We start from the raw sequence: 18,795 nt of genomic DNA on the forward strand, positions 1-18,795 counted from the left end.
TCGTGGCCCATGCGCAGAAGCCGGTTTTCGGCTCTCCAAAGAAATTTTAGTCGTTGTCCTGTTGTTATTTGGCTCTGTGGACTAGTGAGTTTGCCGACCGCATTTTAAAGGGCTGAGAGTTCCCAGGGACATGCTGGAATCCGAAACACCAGAGAAACAGCTTCGGTTGCTGAGGTCGGTGCCTGGCATGTCTCCGCTCTCCTCGACGATGTGCACTGGTCCCTCAGTGGAGATGCCAACGTGGCACCCAGGCCTGTGGCTGGCTTTCTGCCTGTGACAGGCAGAGCAGGGACAATGGCTCATGCGCAAAGCCTAGGACTCTGTGCCCCTGGCGAGCTGTGTCAATCAGACCGGGGCCCCTGTGTCAGCCAGACCGGGCCCCTGTGTCAATCAGATTAGGCCCCCTGTGTCAGTCAGACCAGGCCCCCGTGTCAGCCAGATCGGGGCCGTGGTTGCAGGGCTCCGGTGCCGGGAGAAGGAGAGGTGGACAGTGGTCCCTGGTCTCTCTCCCTTTCCGGTGCTTCTCGCTGTGACTCCCGGAGGGAGAGCTGAGAGCTGGCCGGGTCAGATGACACGCGAACCATGAAAAGGTATATTTTCAAGGGCAAGAGGTTAAATAAAGGTGAGAGGTTCGCTGGTTTTACAGCCACAGTGGTTTCTGCTCTTCAGTGAGTCAGACCAGAGAGACACGGCCTAGTGGGCAAGGGGCCCTGGGGGGGTGAGGGCCTCTGGAGGTGGGGGAGAAGCGGAAAAGCTGGGCCTGCTGCAGGCTGTCCCCTACCCATGAGCCAGGCAGGCTGTCTCCCAGCACACGCCTCCCCGGGGTACAGTGTCGCTCCCACCGTGAGCCTTCCGGCTGAGGCCAGGGCCCCGGGGCTGAGGTTCCTCTCCCCTCTCTCCCTCCCCTGGGATCCCAGCTTCTCCGTCATCCACGAACCCGGGGCTGCCACGCACAGGGGCAGCTGGCACTAGAGTGGCCCTCGCTCGTCCCCGTAGGGAACATGCAATATCACCTCATTGGAATAACGTGTCAGAGGACACAGACATGGCACAGCCATGCTTCATGCCCGGCCACTTCCCCGGGTGTGTCCTCGGGCATGGGCAGCACCGTTTCCTACCGTTCCCTGTGCCACGACACACATCCGTGTCCCCCCGTGGGCCTGTCACATGGACGTGCCTGTTGTCATGCTCTTCTGTCCTTAATGGGTATTTTCAGCCGTGACTGAGCTCAGGGCTCCCTGACCCAACCACCAGGAGGCCCGCTGCGAGCCTTGGAGAGTGACTCCAGGCCTGCGACCCCCCAGCCCGCCGCCCGGAAGGACGGTGGTGACTCCACTGCGCTTTGGTGGCGAGGGCGGAGGGAACAGCTGGATGTGGGGTGAGCGGGGGCGGCAATTGGAAGACCAGCGCTGGCTGTCATCAAACACTCCTCTCTCCCGAGGGTCCCTGTCCCCTCTCTCCAGCTCTTCCCCAGTCCCGGCCCTGGAGGCTCTGGTCTCCTCTCTCCTCCTGGTCCCCCTCCTCCTCGAGATCCGTGCTCAGAGGGAGGCGAGCGTCCCCTGTGTAGACCGTGCCCCCCCAGCACAGGGCCAGTGGGGGGGGCACGGTGTCGTCCCCCGCCCCCCCCCCCCCCCCCCCGTGCTCTCTCTCTCTCTCTCTTTCTCTCTCTCTGTTGTTGCGTTTGCGTGAGCCCTGACCCAGCCCACTCTCTGCTGTGAGGTTGTCTCCATGGTGTGGTTTCTGCTCCTTCCTCCATGTTACAGTTTGACATCCTGGGGCCAGCACTTTTGACTAGTAAAGAGGCAATCAAAACGTGCCCATAGCCAGGCCAGCGTGGCTCAGTGGTTGAGCATCAACCTATGAATCTGGAGGCCACGGTTTGATTCCATCAGGGCACAGGCCCAGATTGTGGGCTTGAGCCTCAGTACAGAGTGTGCAGGAGGCAGCCGATCCATGATTCTCTCTCATCACTGATGTTTCTATCTCTCTCTCCCTCTCTCCTCCTCTCTGAAGCCAATAAAGATATATTAAACGAAACAAACAAACAAACTACATGCCCAGGTTTCCCCAACGATGAGATGTGGCGACCCTACAAGGCAGGTACCTAGCTATTGAAACAGGATGCAGCTCCCCTAACTCCGGGTCCCCCTCGGTATGTGGAGAGTAAACATGGCTGGAATTCAGGCCGCAGCACGAATGAGGTGGCGGCCACAGCCAGGTCCACACGAGGCCTGAGGACGGTGGTTGATCGGCAGGGCCCTCGGAGTGGCAGCTCGGGACACGGACCTGGGGCCTCTGACTTCGGCTCTGAAGTGCTGCTGTGGATGCACATGTTTTCTGAGGAAGAGCCGGTCCCGGGTGAATGGGAGGAGGGTGAAAGCAAAAGGATCGGAGAGGCGGTCGTTTGCATGTCCAGGTGAGGGGTGACAGTGGATGCGGATGGGGAGGGGAGTGGAAACCTCTGAGATACCCGTTTGGTGGCAGAGCCAATGAGGCTAACGTTTAACAGCCACAGGATCGTGCGGAAGTTCTATACTCTCATCGGCGAGACAGCATCTGTGTTTCAGGCTGCCCGGGGTCACGCGGCTCCCACTTTGCAGACGGGGTCTGCGCGGAGCCTGGCTGGCAGCTGGGGCCCATGCCGCCCCGACAGCGGTTATGGATGGCTGTGCTTTGTCCCAGCCCTGAGGCAGTTGGGTGACAAAGAGCATAAGCAGAAGGCAGGGGCTCACTTTGGACTGGGAGTCCAAGCTCATTGAGAGAAAACAGCAGGAGGATCCCCAGGCCACTCCCTCCCCTGCCCCCTCCCGCACACACCCACACAGGCTACATGGATCTTTCCAGAGCCACGCCGAGGTCTAGACGAGGGAGGGCAACCCGCAAATGTTTACACTGGTTCTTGTTTACATGTTCGTGTTTGGCCTTTGGAAAATCCGACAGAGACGCACGTCATGGTTGTTTCTGGTGATTAAAATCCATGATTAATTTTCAACTCCGCGTGACCCGTTGCTGTTGCTTTAATCTAACTAATGAGCCTCCTTGAGATCGGCAGGAGCCAGTGAATCCGCCTGGCTATTGGGGTGTGGCAGCGGGGGGGCTCTTAGCAGCCAAGTCCTCAGTCCTTGGGAACTGATTGCTTAGAGACCCACCTGATCCATCCACCTGCCTGACTCCCATCATCACGGTTGCATCGGGCACTGGCTACACGGCTGCTCTTTCATTCTCGCAGCCCTGGGCTGGCTCTGGCATGGCAGGCATGGTCTGGAGGGGATGGCAGGCCTGGGGGCTGGCTCCTCGGACACGGAAAAGAAGCACCAGGCTGGCTGTTCTGAAGTGAGAATGATCCTCCTGTCCGGTGTGGAAAGGGAAGTGGAGCCCTGAGCATGCTCATGGCCCACCCATCCCCGTTCTGTCAGAAATACCCCAAGCACAGCGGGGCGGTTCTCCAGTTACTCCTGCCCCGCCTGGTTCTGCTGTGCTGGGTGTTTGGTCCCGGGAGTGTCACCGCTCGGGAAGTGAAGGTGGGGAGGAAGGAGCGTACATGCCTGCCAGAGCGAGGCAATGAGACCCCCCGGGCCTGCGGCTCCTCAGAAGCGAGCCCTGGGCCTGCGTTGCCGTGTGAGGCAGAGCCCCCGGGCCCCGGAGAGGCATTGGAGGGGAGGCGGCGTGTTTGTTTTCATCGCCGTATCCCATGGGTCTTAGAATCCACTTTAACAAGATGTAAATATTGTCCTTGGAAATGCACGCACTTCCTGCCTTTCTGAAGGAAAAACAAACGAAAGCTAAGCTCTGTGTTTGTGGACGGCCATGTGTGGGGCGGGGGGGGGGGGGGGGGGGGGAGAGGGACTGGCCGCGGGGCCCTCCATCCCCGCTGTGGCCTGGGGCGCATCATGCTGCCCCCCCTCCCCGCCCTCTCCCCTCCCCCCCAGAGTCAACGGTGAAAACGCAATGAAATGGTGACATGAATGCTAAGGGTTCTCCAATTCCACCATTTCTCACCACCATTTCTCACTTCCTTTTCTCCTTTCATTTCTCACGTTCAATAATTTAATGCGATTTTGGCACTCATTTGAAACTCTCCTCAGAATTTTTGCCATACTGTCTCACTTCCCCCCACTGTGATATTGTGATTTATAAGATATATATATATATATATATATATATATATATATATATATATATATATATATACTGAGTGGCCAGATTATTATGACCTCCATTAGAGGCCTGGTGCTTGAATTTGTGCATGTGTGACCTCACCCTGTGTCTCTTCATCGAGCTGCCATTTCCTGTCCTTTTGTTTGTTGTTTTTAAACATATTTTTATTGATTTTTAAAGAGGAAAGGAGCAGGAGAGCTAACATCAATGACGAGGGAGAATCATTGACGGGCTGCCTCCTGCACGCCCCACGCTGGGGATGGAGCCCACAACCCGGGCATGTGCCCTGACCGGGAATCGAACTCTGACCTCCTGGTTTAACCACGGAGCCATGCCGGCCAGGCGTTCCTTATCCTTTCATAGCCTTTGTGACATGTGAGGAAATAGGGTTCCCTTGGTCCTGTGAGCGGTTCTCACACCCCCGGGGCCTGTGCTGCCTCTGTGGTGCAGGGTGTGTGGGGGGCCGAGCCGAGGGCCTGAGTCCTTCTCCAGGTGGACAGTCAGGACAGAGCCGACTCCTCAGGCACACGCTGGAGCAGGTCTGAGGACCCCTTTCGGGAAACCCCACTTAGCACACGCCTTCTCCCCACTGGGAACCTCCCCCGAGAGCCAGATGTCCGTCCAGAGGGATTTAATTAGGTTTATTGACTTTCCTCACATCGGCCCATTGTCCTTTCGATTTTCGGTTGTTTATAAACACACAGCCTTGCACTGAAGTGTTTACAGGCACAGATTATGTAAACAATTATCGTAGCGTCGAGAAAATGTATAATCACCGCATGCGTTGGCGGTTGAAACGTTTTAGAATATTTGACTTTTCTCTTGGGGGGAAAAAGAGGGTGCAGACATGCGAACAGCCGCGGCTTCCACGTACAGGATGTAAACCCAGATGTGATCTAAGCCGTCCGCTGCCATCCCTCCTTCCGGCAGAAGCCACAACGCAGGGGGCCCCAGGGCACCTTGAACTCCAGGGGCCACGCCTGTCAGGGGCCAGTCTGCCCACTGAGGGAGGCCACTGTCCCCTCTCGGGCCCCCACACACACGGCCCAAGGCAGACCCGGCTGGGAAAGGCCAACAGGGGACGGGCTTTCGAGTTTCCCTGAGTCTCAGGAATGGTTTCCTCAAGCACCCTTGTGTCACAGCCCGCTGAAATTCTTCTGCGACAAATATAGAAAGTCAAAAATATGCCCACATACTTAATTTTAGACATTTGACTTGACATTTCTTAGTGACCTGGAAGTGCTTTAGGACAAAACATCCCCAGAATACAGATGGGGCTGTGTCTCTTGTTCATACACCTCACAGGAAGCTACGAAGTACCTGCGGAGTTTGCAATGTTTGAATCACTGGGTCGCTGGTGTTGTGAGAAAAGTTTTACATTCTAGGCCGGTTGTTTTCTGGCTCCGTCGAAGATCCCCTCCCCTCCCCTCTCCCCAACCCGTCCCCCTCCCACCTCTCTCCCCTCTCCGCCCGTGGGTTTTTGCCTTCCCTCATGATTTTCTAGCGCAGTTTTCATGATGGGATTCCTTCCCTTACCGAGTCTCTGTCTTTGAAATCGTTTTCTTCTCTTGTGCAAGAACCCAGGCTGTTTATAACCGGCCCACATCACAAGACCACATCCTGCTAGGAAAACATTTTGGATTTGTTTGCTGGGTATTTAATTTGGATTTCGGGTAACTTGTTTTATTCCCTTGCGAGCAGAAACGCATTACCGATAGCGCTGAATGCTACTTTAATGTAATGGACGTTGGCCGAATGCACATTTAAATCTTCCACTTGATCATCCCCCCCCCCTTTTTTTTTTTTTTAAATCCCCACCCGAGGATATTTTTCCATTGGTTTTTAGAGAGAGGGAAAGACAGAGAGAAATACTGATATGTGAGAGAAACACATTGATTGGTTGCCACCCTGAAATCCCCCAATACATAGTCAGAGATGAGCGGGAGCCACCACCACAGTGTTCCCGTCACTGGGGCAGCAGGACGCACCGAAGTAGCCTCATCGATAGTAATACAATCTGGTCAAAGCATTAGGAAATGAATTCTCTTTTAAACATTCTACTTTTGGAATTCCAAGTTTAAATGATTTGTGTGTTGTTTTTTAAATGACTTTGTTTAACCACAGGCTTAGAAAGTTCCTGAAAGTCTGACCATTGCTCCTCTGGCTGAATGTTATTTGGGGGTCACAGGCCAGAAGGAGGCCTCAAAATGAGCATCAAAACACAGGTAGGGCCGAAACCAGTTTGGCTCAGGGGATAGAAGGTCCCAGGTTCGATTCTGGTCAAGGGTGTGTACCTTGGTTGCAGGCACATCCCCAGTAGGGGGTGTGCAAGAGGCAGCTGATCAATGATTCTCTCTCATCAATGTTTCTAACTCTATCCCTCTCCCTTCCTCTCTGTAAAAAAAATCAATAAAATATATTTAAAAAACAAACAAACAAACAAAGCACAGGTAGGATTGGGTCTTGGTGCCCCGGGGGAGAGGGAGGCACCCTCCTGAGAAAGGAATCCGAGGACAAAAAGCTTGAATGGAAAAAGGGAGTCACGTGTTCCTTTCATCCCACTCAGCCACTCACCCAACTCTGCCCACTCATTCCCATCGCCGACTCCACCCTTCGGAGCCAGGGACAATGACAGTGTGATACTGGCAGGTGCTGTGTGCCGCAGGGTGCCCGCCCGGTGCCAGGCGATGTTCTAACCAGGAACAGAGCCTCCTGTTTCCGTGTGTGCCTGGTGCTGAGCTGCCTGCTCCTCAGGGCCAGGCTGCTCTCTCCGCGCTCAGCTCGGCGCCTGCCCAGGGCCTGGTTTCATGAGATTACTTGGGCTTCGAGTCCTAAAGGCCGGAGCCACCGCCTCTCGTCTATCACTCCCTCCCTCGCTGTCACCTTGAGCAGTGACTTCCTGTGAGCCTCAGTTTCCTGATCTGTAAAATGGACATCACGAAGCTTCCCTGCCCTGTGGCTATATAAGGATGGACAGCGCATGTCAACGCTTAGATTTGTTCACGATAAAGAGGGGAAAAAAATCGTGCCTAGCAAAAGCTATTTTTGTGAGTGCTTATTCTGTTACTGCTTTTAGCCAGTTTTGAAGCCTTTTTTTTTTAAAAAAAAAGAAATAGGTTTGTTGCCCTGGCCAGTACGCTCAGTGGTTAGAGCACTGCCCCGCGCACCAAATGGTCTCAGGTGTGATTCCTGGTCCAGGGCACCTACCTGGGTTGCAGGCTCAATCCCTGGCCCTGTTCTGGATGCATGCAGGAGACAACCAGCCCATGTGTCTCTTTTATCCATGTTTTGATCTCCCTCCTCCCCTCCAGTCCACTGTCTTCCCCCCGCCCCCCCAAAAAAAAAAGAAAGAAAGAAAAGAAAAAGAAAAAATATCCTCAGGTGAGGATTAACAACAAAAAAAATAGTTTTTTTTGTTCTTCCATGTGGCCCCAACCAACTTTCATGAAAAACTCAGACCTTCCCAAATGTTCACATGGCCCCTGACAGGACCGTACGAAGCAGAACACGTGTCATAAGGAAGGCACGCATGGGCGTTGCGGTGTAAATTATTGATATGTTTGGAGTACATGTGAAACGAGACGCGGGGGAGGGACAGAGAGCAAATAGAGAGACGCGTCTGAAAGCAACTCAATTTACAGCACAATTAAATCCCCATGAAATAATCCTGGCCGATAACAGTGGTGTAAACAGCTGACAATAAATTAGAGAAAATTGAGTCCATGAGAGTTGTTTAACGGCTGGGGTGGGGATGGGGGTGGTAATTCTAAAGCCGCACCCACCTCGCACATCGCCCTCCGGGGGCGGCTGGCCTGATCTTTACTGTGAAGATGCTGCTGCTGGAATTCAGGGTGTCACGTTGGAGGACAGAAAACTACCCGCCTTTCCAGTGTCTGATAGAAGCAAGTAACGAACTCTAACAAAGTAACCATGATTTCCCGCGTGGCACCAGTGTATCACCCACAAATCTGCCTCCTCTCCAGTTCCTGTGAGAGACAGACTCGAACGTGCTCTGATATCCTATATAAAAAAGAGCGAATATGCTAATTAGACCGAACAGCAGAACGACTATACAGATGACCTTCCGGACGACCTTCCAGACAAAGCTGGGGCTGCGCGGGCCGGCCGTGGCTGCAGGGGCCGAGCCCTGTGTACAGCAGCTTTGTACATGGGGCCTCTAGTTACATATGAGTCATAACCTCAATGCTTAGTGTTCTGTCCACCCAGCTGGCCGCAGGGCTGGGCAGCCACTAAATCCCGTCCATCGGTACAAAGGTGTGTCATGGGCATCCGTTTTCTTCCCTGCCATGGGGGGTCGGGGACCAGCTTCGTGCCCGTGGCTGCCGTTTGCCTGTATCTCCCGAACTGGTCGGTGCCTCGGTTCTGATGAAAACCCGGATGGAGCCGCAGGGACGGAGTGAGCCGCGCGTCCACGGGGCCGGGAGACTGTGCGGCTGGCCTGGGGTTCCCCTCTTCCCGGCTCTTCGTCGGGGAGCAGCAGAGACGGGGCTTAATTACTGCAAAGGCTCCGGAGCCAAGTGGGGAATTACCGGCTCCTGCCGCCGATGCCAGGTGATTAGAGCCCATTATGCCTTCCACCGGGGCTGACGGGCGAAGCCCGGCTTAAGGAGGGTGCGCCTGTGGCCGCTCTCACTGAGCCGGGCGCTCTGAACCGCTAAAAGGGTCTCCCCTTTCGCTCATTGGAATCTCCAAACGCAGGCAGCCCGGAATGCGTGTTCCAGCTTCAACACCATGCAGGCGAGTCCTGGGTGCTGCCAGCTGCGCCTTCTCCCAGGAGGAGGTTCCGGACGAGGCTCAGGGACCCTGTTCCCTCAATGCCATCAGGCCGGGCGGTCGGCCCCCGCAGCTCCGGGCTGGCCCGCTGGGCTGCCTCACGTTCTCCTGACTCCGGTGCCCGAGGCATCCAACATGTTGTGCAAACAACACGTATGTCACTGTAAAATGTAACCAAAGGAGGTGTCTCCACGTGGATAAGCATTCACCATGACTTCACTAACAACAAAACAGACCGAGAGCTTAGAAAATAGGAAATGACGTGGTTTTGTTCCAACTCCGAGAAGCATGTCCGTGCAGACGGGAGAGGAGAGGGGCAGGGCGACTCTGAGGTCAGACTGTCAGGTCAGCTCTGTCTCCTCGCCCGGCCCTGGGCACGCCCCGGCTTTTAATCCTCCGTGGCCTCATCACCCAAAGGGGACAGTGTCAGGTCACTCCCCTGCGGTGCTGCTCTGAGGATGCAGGAGGCCTTGCAGGGCACAGGCATGGCAGGATGCTCGCCGCATAGCCTGTGGCGGAAGGCCTGGAGAGCATCGCCCGGTTTGCATTTTTCCAAGATCACTTTGCCTTCGGGGGTGGAGGGGTTGGGGAGGATAGGTGGGAGGTCACATCAGCGCGAGGCATTCTCAGAGGTTTTCTGTTGGTGTTTTATCTGAGATCCGGAGCGCTCTGAGAAGCTGTCTGTCTGCCATGCCCCGGGGGTGGGGGTTTGTGACCGTTCCCTTGCTGTTTACATGGCATGAGTTTCCAGTTTATAGACTCCGAAAGCAGCAACCAGCCTCATACAGGTTATGGCACAGCCAGGAACCGGGCTGTTTATGGAACAGGGCGACTTGCAAAATCCCCCCTCCTTTACCCGCCCCCCCCCCCCCCCCCCCAATTTCATTCCTCAGGAGACACGTGTGCGGCCCGCCTTGGCAGCAGCGTTAGAAAATCCGCTGGAGCTCAGATCCATGGACAGGGGTGCGAGCTGAGTCCCGAGGGGTGCACCGAAAGCCCGTTTTCCTACTGAAATGCCGGCTCACGTCAAACCACAGGAGGTGACTGGCTGGACATTCTTGCTGAAAAGAGCTCATCTTTGCTCTTTTGTTCTCAAACAAAAAAAGCACGGTACTTCGGGAGGAATCTAGCCATTACGAGATTGCTATAAAATGCCAATTGACATCTGCCCTGGTGTTTTCTTTCCTTCTAGCATCAAAGACGTCCAATTTGAATAAAAACTTCCCCGCCTCCAATAGGACAGTCTCCCTGAGTTTTTTTTTTTTTTAAATTTCTTTATTGATTAAGGTATCATATATTTGTCCTCAACCCCCCATTCCAATCCCCCCCACTCATGCCCCCGGCCCCCTATTGTCCTTGACCACTGGTTAGGCTCATATGTGTGCACATAAGTCCTTTGGTGGATCTCTCCCTTTTATTCCCACCCTCCCTCTGAGGTCCAACAGTCTGACCCAGGGCTCCTTATCTCTGGCATCGGACTCTCAAGCGGTTATCTTACAACGAGGTCTGAACTCGGAGGGAAAACAACACAGAACCTCTGGCCGCGCTGGGCTGCCTGGTGCCATCTGGCTGTGCTGTTTCTTGTCATCCCTGGGTCAAAGGCAGGGGTCCTATCCCGGGGCCTCCCTCCCAAATCAGCTTCATTTCCTTCCCGGCTGACCCCAAGGAGCGGTCCCAGGGCCGTGCATGCGGACAAGACACCGTGGTCGTGAGGATGAGTGAGGAGGCCACGCATTGTCCCTGGCCTCTGTGTCTCTCCTGCCACATCCAGAGAAAGAGAGACAACCCAGAGGATCCAGCCACGTCCAGACGGCCATGCATCATTTAGGGTGGGGCCTGGCCAGATGTTTATGTCACTGGTTCTCTGACAGTTCTGTACATGCCCCCGACCGGAACCGAACCTGGGACCCTTGAATCCGCAGACTGACACTCTATCCACTGAGCCACACCGGTGAGGGCCTTGGGAGGGATTTTTAAATTTTTGTATTTTTTCCCCATTCTTTGGGATTTCCCACACAGATAGCCATATCACCTGCAAACGGAGACACGTTTCTTTCTTTCTTCCCAGTCTGTATTGCTGTATTTCCTTCCTGGGAGTGAGCAGCTTGGCGGGTGGAGGAATAAATGACCCACTGAATGTCCGTGAAGCATCAGGCCAGGCTCCGGGGTCTCTCAGCTGGCCGGCTCCCTACCTCCCTCACCTCCAGTCTGTGAGGTGAAAGAGACTGTGACTGCGGGACAGACAGCAGAAGCAGAGCTGAGTGCCCCGAGGCTTGACCGGGCCCGACCCACTTTGGGGACCCCCTCGCCCACAGGTGCCGCCTGAGCGTCTCACCGCCAGAGCTCGATGCTGGTGTCCGCTGGGGCCGTGAGAGCCTGTGGCTGCGGACCCACACGTGCCTGGCCCCCAACAGGGAGGGTCCGGAGAGAGACAGAGCGGTGCACAAGCTCCCCCTTCCCCACGCAGCCTCAGAACTGACAGCTTCCTCCCCTGCTCCCTCCACGCACCACAGGTCACTGAGGTGGGCCCATCGGCCAGATGGGGGGTCAGGTCCTACCTGTGCCAGGTGGTATGTCAGGGAATGCATGGCATGCTCTAAATCACCAGCGTCATGGGATCCCTAGCTCTCCTTACAGGGACACGATTTTCATACAAATCACCGGTGCCTGATGCTTGGGCGTACGCCCCAGAGCCCCCCTACCCCCAGATCGCACTGTCACGGTGCACATAGTCTCTGTCTGCTCTGGTCAGCACAAGGTCCGGGGCCGTGTGGCTACTGAGCACGGGCAATAGGGCGGATCATTCAGGCTGTGGAATTGCATCTCGTTTTAATGAGTTCAAATGGAAGCCAGTGCCTGTGTCCAGGGCCTGTGCTCCCGGGCAGCTCTGTCCCGGAACAAGAGGGATCCAGTTTGAATTCCGGCAGCGATGTCCCGTTGGTGGTCACGTTGGCTTCTTCTGAACGCAACCCCAGGGCACTGGGCTCCGAGCAGAGGCCGTCCCGGCTGACGGGTGGGGCGCCACGGTCAGCACGGAGCAGCCGTTCATTCCTAACGCAGGTGAGGGCGAGCAGGGGGCCGGGCGTGGGGAGCGTCGGCGGCAACTCGGGTGGGCAGGATGCGGAGCCGTCGAGACACGCAGACGCTTTCCGCAGCCACCCATCTCTTCACGCCCAGACGCTCGCCAACTTCTCCTGGCGCAGGTGGGAGCGCCCCCGGGTTGGCTCCCGCAGACTCGGGCGCCCCAGGTTCCTGTGGGTGCCTGCACCCTCCCTCCCCCCTTGGGCCCACCTCGGCCAGGGCCCTCGGAACCCTCTTCCTTTTGCTCTGTAGGATTGACACGGGTCATTGCGGATGTGGGGCTGCAGGGTGGAAACATCGAGTCTGTCCCAGGGGAATAACATACAGTCCCCATCCCAAAAGGTGTTTGAGCAGCTACGCTCTGCAGGCTCTGAGCTGAGATTGGGTAAGAATGCCTCTCGACCGCAGAATGAATGGCATCACTCAGGAGGCGGTGTTTACTAAACAGCTAACGCTCACGGGAGCTCCCTGTGCCAAATACCTTGCTAATATCATCATGGCTATGAGCTCATTAACCTTTCAAAACCCTGTGACACCGAGACTTGGTTTTAATATATATAATATTTTATTGATTTTTCGCAGGGAGGAAGGGAGAGGGATAGTTAGAAACATCGATGAGGGAAACATCGATCAGCTGCCTCTTGCACACCCCCCACCGGGAATGTGCCCGCAACCAAGGTACATGCCCTTGACCAGAATTAAACCTGGGACCTTTCAGTCCCCAGGCTGATGCTCTATCCACTGAGCCAAACCGGTTTCGGCTTAAAACATATTTTTATTGATTTCAGAGAGGAAGGGAGAGGGCCAGAGGGAGAGAAACATCCATGATAAGAGAGCAGCATTGATCAGCTGCCTCCTGCACAGCCCAGAGCATGCCTCACACTGGGGATGGAGCCCGCAGCCCGGGCATGGGCCCTGACTGGGAACCGAGCTGTGACCTCCTGGTTCATAGGTCAACGCTCAGCCACGGAGCCACACCAGTGGGGCCACACCGAGACTCCTTTTATGGATGCTTTACGGACAGAGAAACGTTCAGAGGCTAGAAAAGTGCTGCCCAGGTAAAGCCCCCACTGGGTGCTCGGGCGAACTGGAGGGCTCACACTGGGCATTGAGGCCTCCCTTTGCTCTGAGCGACACCCGCCACTGCTCTGGGGATCCCGGTCTGACAAAGCCGATGCCTACAGAGCGGGGAGGACGGAGCGGAGTTCCCGAGGGGCCCGAGGCCGCGCCTAAGAGCGAGGCTGGTGAAGTCTGCCGTCTGCTCCAGGGCCAGGACCACAGGTGGAGGAACACGTCAGCAGGAGAGGCCGTGGGAGAACGCCTGAGAACAGGAAGGCCAGGGGAGGGGCACGTCCTGCACGAGGGGCCCTCGCGAGTCCCAGCCCTTCCACGAAAGGTCGCGTCCCGCCAGCTCACGCATCCCCGGCGGGAATGTTACGCCGCCGTGCATGTTCCAACGGCCCCAGCTCACGGCAGAGCCTCGAGGCATCGCCTTCCAGTGTCCGCAGAGCCTCCTGAGACGGGGAACAGAGCTGTGTCTCCGGGGAACCCACATGCAGAGCCATGATGAGCTCCAGGGGGAGGGGACGGCAGAGCTCTCTGCTCGGGGCACGGGGAAAGGTGAAGAATGCAGAGGGCGGGTTCCTTCATGGGATAGAGATGGATTGCTTGAGCCCCGGATGCAGAGCCGGGGGTAGCCCCCCAGCCCTGTTCGTCACCAGCTGGGCAACCCCGGACGACACCCCTGACTCCTTCTGCATGAAGCTGGCAGGCCAGCCGCGAGAATCAGGGGAAAGCGTTCGTGTCCAGATCGTAGTGCTCTGCCCGGCACATGGCCGCGGTCTCTGTGTCAAAGGTCAGAGATCAGATGGACTCAGGGGGCCCACCGCCTGGGGGCGACTCCCCGTCATGTGGTAACACACCCATCGCTGCCGGTGGTGATGTGTAGCCGACCATGCAGGGCCCACGCCTGTGCTCGGGGCCGGTGAACGAGGCCACTGAGTTACGTGGGCCAAGAGTCCCCTGTGAGTAGAAGCGACTTTCCTGAAGTCACCAGCCCAGAGCCCTACGGCACTGATTTATTCCCGGCCACAGAGAGACTCCCAAAGGCAAGATGAACGAGTCACGAACATAAAACAGGACACGCGATTTTTGTCCAGTCCCTTCCTGTACCCCACACACAGACAACCCCTTCCCCCTGAGAATTATCAAAATCATACACCTATGGATGGGGGGGTGGGGGGGGAGGAGAAGAGGAGGTAAGGGCAGAGGGTTGAGTGGGGACCAGGTAGAGAGGAGTTTTTTTTTGGGGGGGGGATGACAGTTGTTCACCCACCCCCTGTCACCCACCCCATCACCCACCCCGTCACCCACCCTATCACCCACCGTCACCCGCTCCCCATCACCCACTCCCTGTCACCCACCCCATCACCCTCGCCCACCCAGCACCAGAGTCTGTCATCATTGCCAAGTGCCACGTGGGTGAACCACCGCACTGCCTTCAGACTCCTGTGTGGCTGCGCCCGTGTCTCCCACAAAGCCTTCCCTCCCTCCTGCTTGCCCAGCCATGCCCACCGTCACTCCCTTCAGGTGGCCTCTCTGTTCTGGCCCCTCGCCACCCCTCATCCCTGTTACACCTGTTCTAGCCCCAGCAGTGAGCCCCAGCCATCACTGCTCCACACTGGCCACCAGGAGGGACCCGTGGGGACAGGAAAGCAAGACCTGCCTGCTGCCTTCCGGTCACCCCCACGGCCACAGGGGGGCCTGCGTACGGTTCCTGCTGTTCTCCTGCTCATCTGGGGACTCTCAGGCTCACGGACTTCTGTGTCCCCAGGTTGAGGTGGAGGAGGCCTCCCCCATCTGCTCACTGGCTCTTAGCCACGGTGCCTGCCCTCTGTCTCTGGCCAGTCCCACCACTCATGCCTGCCCCTGCCCCCTTGCCTGCCCAGGTCCACCTGCTGCGCCCGGTGAAGGGGTGAGGAACGTCCGGCCCATGGGCTGTATGAGGCTCAAGAAATGGTTGGGCCTGGCCCTGCCAAGGCATCCGTGGTGAGTTAATTCAACGTTAAGTCAACGTTTGACCAAACAGAGCAGGCTGATTTTTAAGCCAATGATTTTATATGGCTCCAAATGATGTAATAAATACCCAAACGGCTGCTGGCAGAGAAAAGGCTCCCCCCAGCTCCCGGCTCCAGTGCCCGGCCCGCAGGAGACTCTGAGTAACCAGAGCCCAGTGCATAGACGTGGCCACGTGGTCACGTTCAGGTTCACGGGCGAGGTGTCCTGGGACCACCTCCCTTCCCTGCTCCCCCCGCTCCCCTGCCTCACCAGGGAGCTGTTAGAAAGGCCAGTCCTCAGTCCTCAGACCCCCGTGGAGCTTCTGAATTAACACCTGGGGGTGGGTTTCCCTCACCTCGCCCGGGGTTTGAGAATTGCTGCTTTTGGGGAAGTCAGACCCAAACTGCAATCATGGCGGCTGGGCCATTGGCAAACGCTGGACAATTTAAAGAAACCCTCGTGAAGGACAAGACTGCTGAGCCAGAGCCAACATCCAGCCTCTGGTCCTTTCCCCTTTCTCATCCTTTTAGCTTTTCTGAAGGGGGGGGGACGGATATCCCCACCAGGAGGGGAAGGAGAACATTCTAAATACCGAGGGCCGGGCCAGGGTGTGGGCGCCCGGTCCGACCAGTTTCCTCGACCAGTGAAACTGGGCACGAGCCCCAGGCTGCCCACGCCGGGGCCACGTGCACGCCCGGCTCTCCCGTCCCCACCCGCAGCGGAGGGCGGCCCGTGCGCCCATGGGAGCCAGCAGCCACCCGACGGCAGACAGCACTCCCAGGGCCTGACCGACGTGGGGCCGGGATGGAAACGGGGAGGGGAGTCAGCCTGGGTCCAGGCTCAGGAGGGGGCTGTGTGGGTTCCAGGGCAATTTGCCTCCCATGCCCCCTCCCCCCTCTCTAAATACCCCCTCCCCCCCGACCACACTGGGCAGTCCGCCAGGCCCCTGGTCCCAGCCTCAGACACAGGCCCCTGGCCATCCCTGGGCCCCTCCTCCACACCTCAGACTTGCTATCAGCTGACACATCTGCCTTCCTCGTAGTGGTATTTTAAGACTTGTAACAAGAAGAAAAAAGAAGAGAAGAAGAGAGAGAAAGGCAGTGGAATCTGACCAGCGTGGGTGCAGGGAAGTGATTGGCTAGTTTGAGTCTTTTTAGGATGTCCGCCGAAGCCCATATGAAAACAGTTAAAATTTCCTCTGGGAGGATCCAGCGGGCGAGGAATATGATAGGGGACGGGGAATGGAAAATTCTGTAATTGCCGCGTTCATATTTCACGGCGAGATGGCTCCGAGAGGAGCTGCGTGCTGATGGAATGGACCGTGCATCCGACGCGTTTGGGGGGGGTGGGCGGGCGATTGGTGGGGAGGGGCATCTCATCAGGCCACGGGGTGTGTGTGTGTGTGCCACAGAATTCCTCGCACACAGTGAGGTTTGAGTTTCTCCTCTCATAGCGCAGAGCCCCTGGCTGTGAGGCCTGCCTTGCTAGGAGAGAGCATGTCAGCGGCCCCGACTGGACCCTCGAGGTGGGGGCGGAGGTCAGTACACGCCCCAGGAATGACCCCCACAGAAAGGTCCCTGTGGGCCCCGCCGTGGCCCCCTGACTTTGGAAACCAGTCAGTTTCCTGACAACACACACACACACACGCAGCCTTAAACCACAGGCCGAGCTCCAGCGCTGTAAACACTCTCCGCGGGAGCAGAAATAGCCTGTGATTCATGGCTGCCAGCGGCCCGAGAGCGGCCCGGGGAGCGGAGAGGCCAGGGAGGGAGAGAGAGAGAGAGAGAGAGAGAGAGAGAGCCTCAGAGAGAGACTCAGAGAGAGAGAGAAAGCAAGAGAGACTCTGAGAGACAGAGAGACTCAGAGAGAGAGAGACTCAGAGAGAGACAAAATGAGAGAGAGAAAGAGAGAGAGAGACTGAGAGTTAGAGAGAGGGAGAAAAAAGAGACTCAGAGAGGGAGAAAGACTGAGAGTGAGAGTTAGAGAGAGAGATTGTGAGACCTGTAAGAGAGAGACAGAGGGCGAGGGATAGGGAGAGAGGGAGAGGGGAGGGGGATGTGGAGAGAGAGAGGAGATCTGAGTGTGAATAGTGGCCTCAGCCCTGAGTGCCAGAAGGCTCCACTGGCTCCACACTCCAGGGGACCAGTCTGAGGGGGACCTGACCTGGAGGACCTGTGGTGGTGGGGTGACAGGTCTCAGGACCTCAGAATGCCTGGGAGACAGGATTCCCGCCGACTTGCCCATCGGGGAGGACACAGCCACTGCCCACATCCCATGGACCTCTCCGCGGGCGGAGGCCCCTCCTGGCGAGCGACGCGGGCTGTCCGGAGTTTCTGTTCTCCAGGCGCCTGGCCCCGGAGAGGGCTGGGCCCAGGCGGGCCGCGGAGAGGGTGCCAGGAGCCAGCAGTGCGCATGCACTGGTCCATGCATCCGCATGGGAAGAGACAGGCCATTTGTCCACATTTTCACTTGAACGCGTGCCTCTGACCCAGGTGTCACACTTCGGTTCCCTCGTTCCCAACATTTTCCATTGCACCCTTGGCGCTGAGCCGGCCTGTGTGTGGCGAGGGCATCTCTACCTGGGCTTTACAAACCTCGGTCTCCTGAAACCCGTGCTGTCCGCCTCCTGCTGAGCAGCCCGGGGCTGGCTGGGAGGGACGCCCGCTGTCCTGCCCACATCGGCTGGATCTCCACCATGAATACGCTTCCCAGAATATGACGGATCCCCAAGAAAACCCTGGTTTTCTGCTTCCGCCAGACGCTGAGATTCAAATCTGTCCATGGCCTGCCTCTGGGCCAGCCAGCCATGGTCTCTGCAATCAGGGAACCGGCCTCCGTGAGGAAATGGGATGGTTCCCACCAGCGGGTGAGCTGGGGGCCGGGCGGAGGCCTTTGTTTCCACCGTGGCCTCCTGGCACCGCTTCTCCACCCTGGTCCATGCATCCGCAAAGGTGGGCGTGGGACGCCATTGGGGTGTGTGTGTCTCGTTCAGGCCGAGGGAGCAAGAGATTCTCCCCAACCACGAATACATGTCTCCTCCAGCCCTGGCCAGTGGCTCAGCGGGCTGAGGGTCGTCCTGTGCATCGAGAGGTTTCGGGTTCGATCCCCCGGGCAGGACACAGGCCTACATTGCAGGTTCCATCCCCAGTTGGGTGCATCTGGGAGGCAACTGATAGATGTTTCTCTCTCACATTGCTGTTTTGCACTCTACTCCCCCACCCTCCCTCTCTCTTCTTCTCCTCCTCTTCCTCCTCCTCCTCCTCCTCCTCCTCCTCCTCCTCCTCCTCTCTCTAAAATCAATGAATATACCTTTGGGTGAGGCTTTAAAGGTAAGGTAAGTCCCGATTTTCAATAATTTGTCCTGCATCCTGCAGCGTTTTTAAAAAGTCCCGATCGGCTAATATCCCAGATGGTTCCCAAACCTCAGGAATCTCGGTGGAGGGCGTGGGGGGGTGTGTCTCTGACTCCTTCCTCAGGCCTGGGAGAAACCTCGGGTCAGTTATATCAGCGATAACAGAAGCGACGGTGACTTGTCAAACCTCAACGTGCACCGAGCGGTCTGTGCATCCTCAGCCCGATGCCCAGCTGGGCGGTGCTGGCACTCCCGCTGCAGGTGAGGGAGCGGAGGCCCAGAGACGTCAAGAAACTTGCCTGCAGTCACACAGCTTGGAAAGGACTAAGCCCGTATTCAGACCCTAACATGTG

The 18,795-nt window shown here is 57.0% G+C and overlaps 1 long non-coding RNA gene across 1 annotated transcript; it reads right to left on the reverse strand.

Moving 5' to 3' along the window:
• Positions 1 to 12,773: 12,773 nt before the first annotated feature.
• Positions 12,774 to 13,869, reverse strand: LOC311631456. Its single transcript, XR_014796594.1, has 3 exons — positions 13,776 to 13,869; positions 13,450 to 13,630; positions 12,774 to 13,354 (listed from the first exon to the last, which is right to left on the reverse strand). It is a non-coding gene; the product is annotated as an uncharacterized lncRNA (long non-coding RNA).
• Positions 13,870 to 18,795: the final 4,926 nt, after the last annotated feature.

The sequence above is a fragment of the Pipistrellus hanaki genome, assembly GCF_964339955.1.
Source record: "Pipistrellus hanaki genome assembly, chromosome: 13".
NCBI lineage: Eukaryota > Metazoa > Chordata > Mammalia > Chiroptera > Vespertilionidae > Pipistrellus > Pipistrellus hanaki.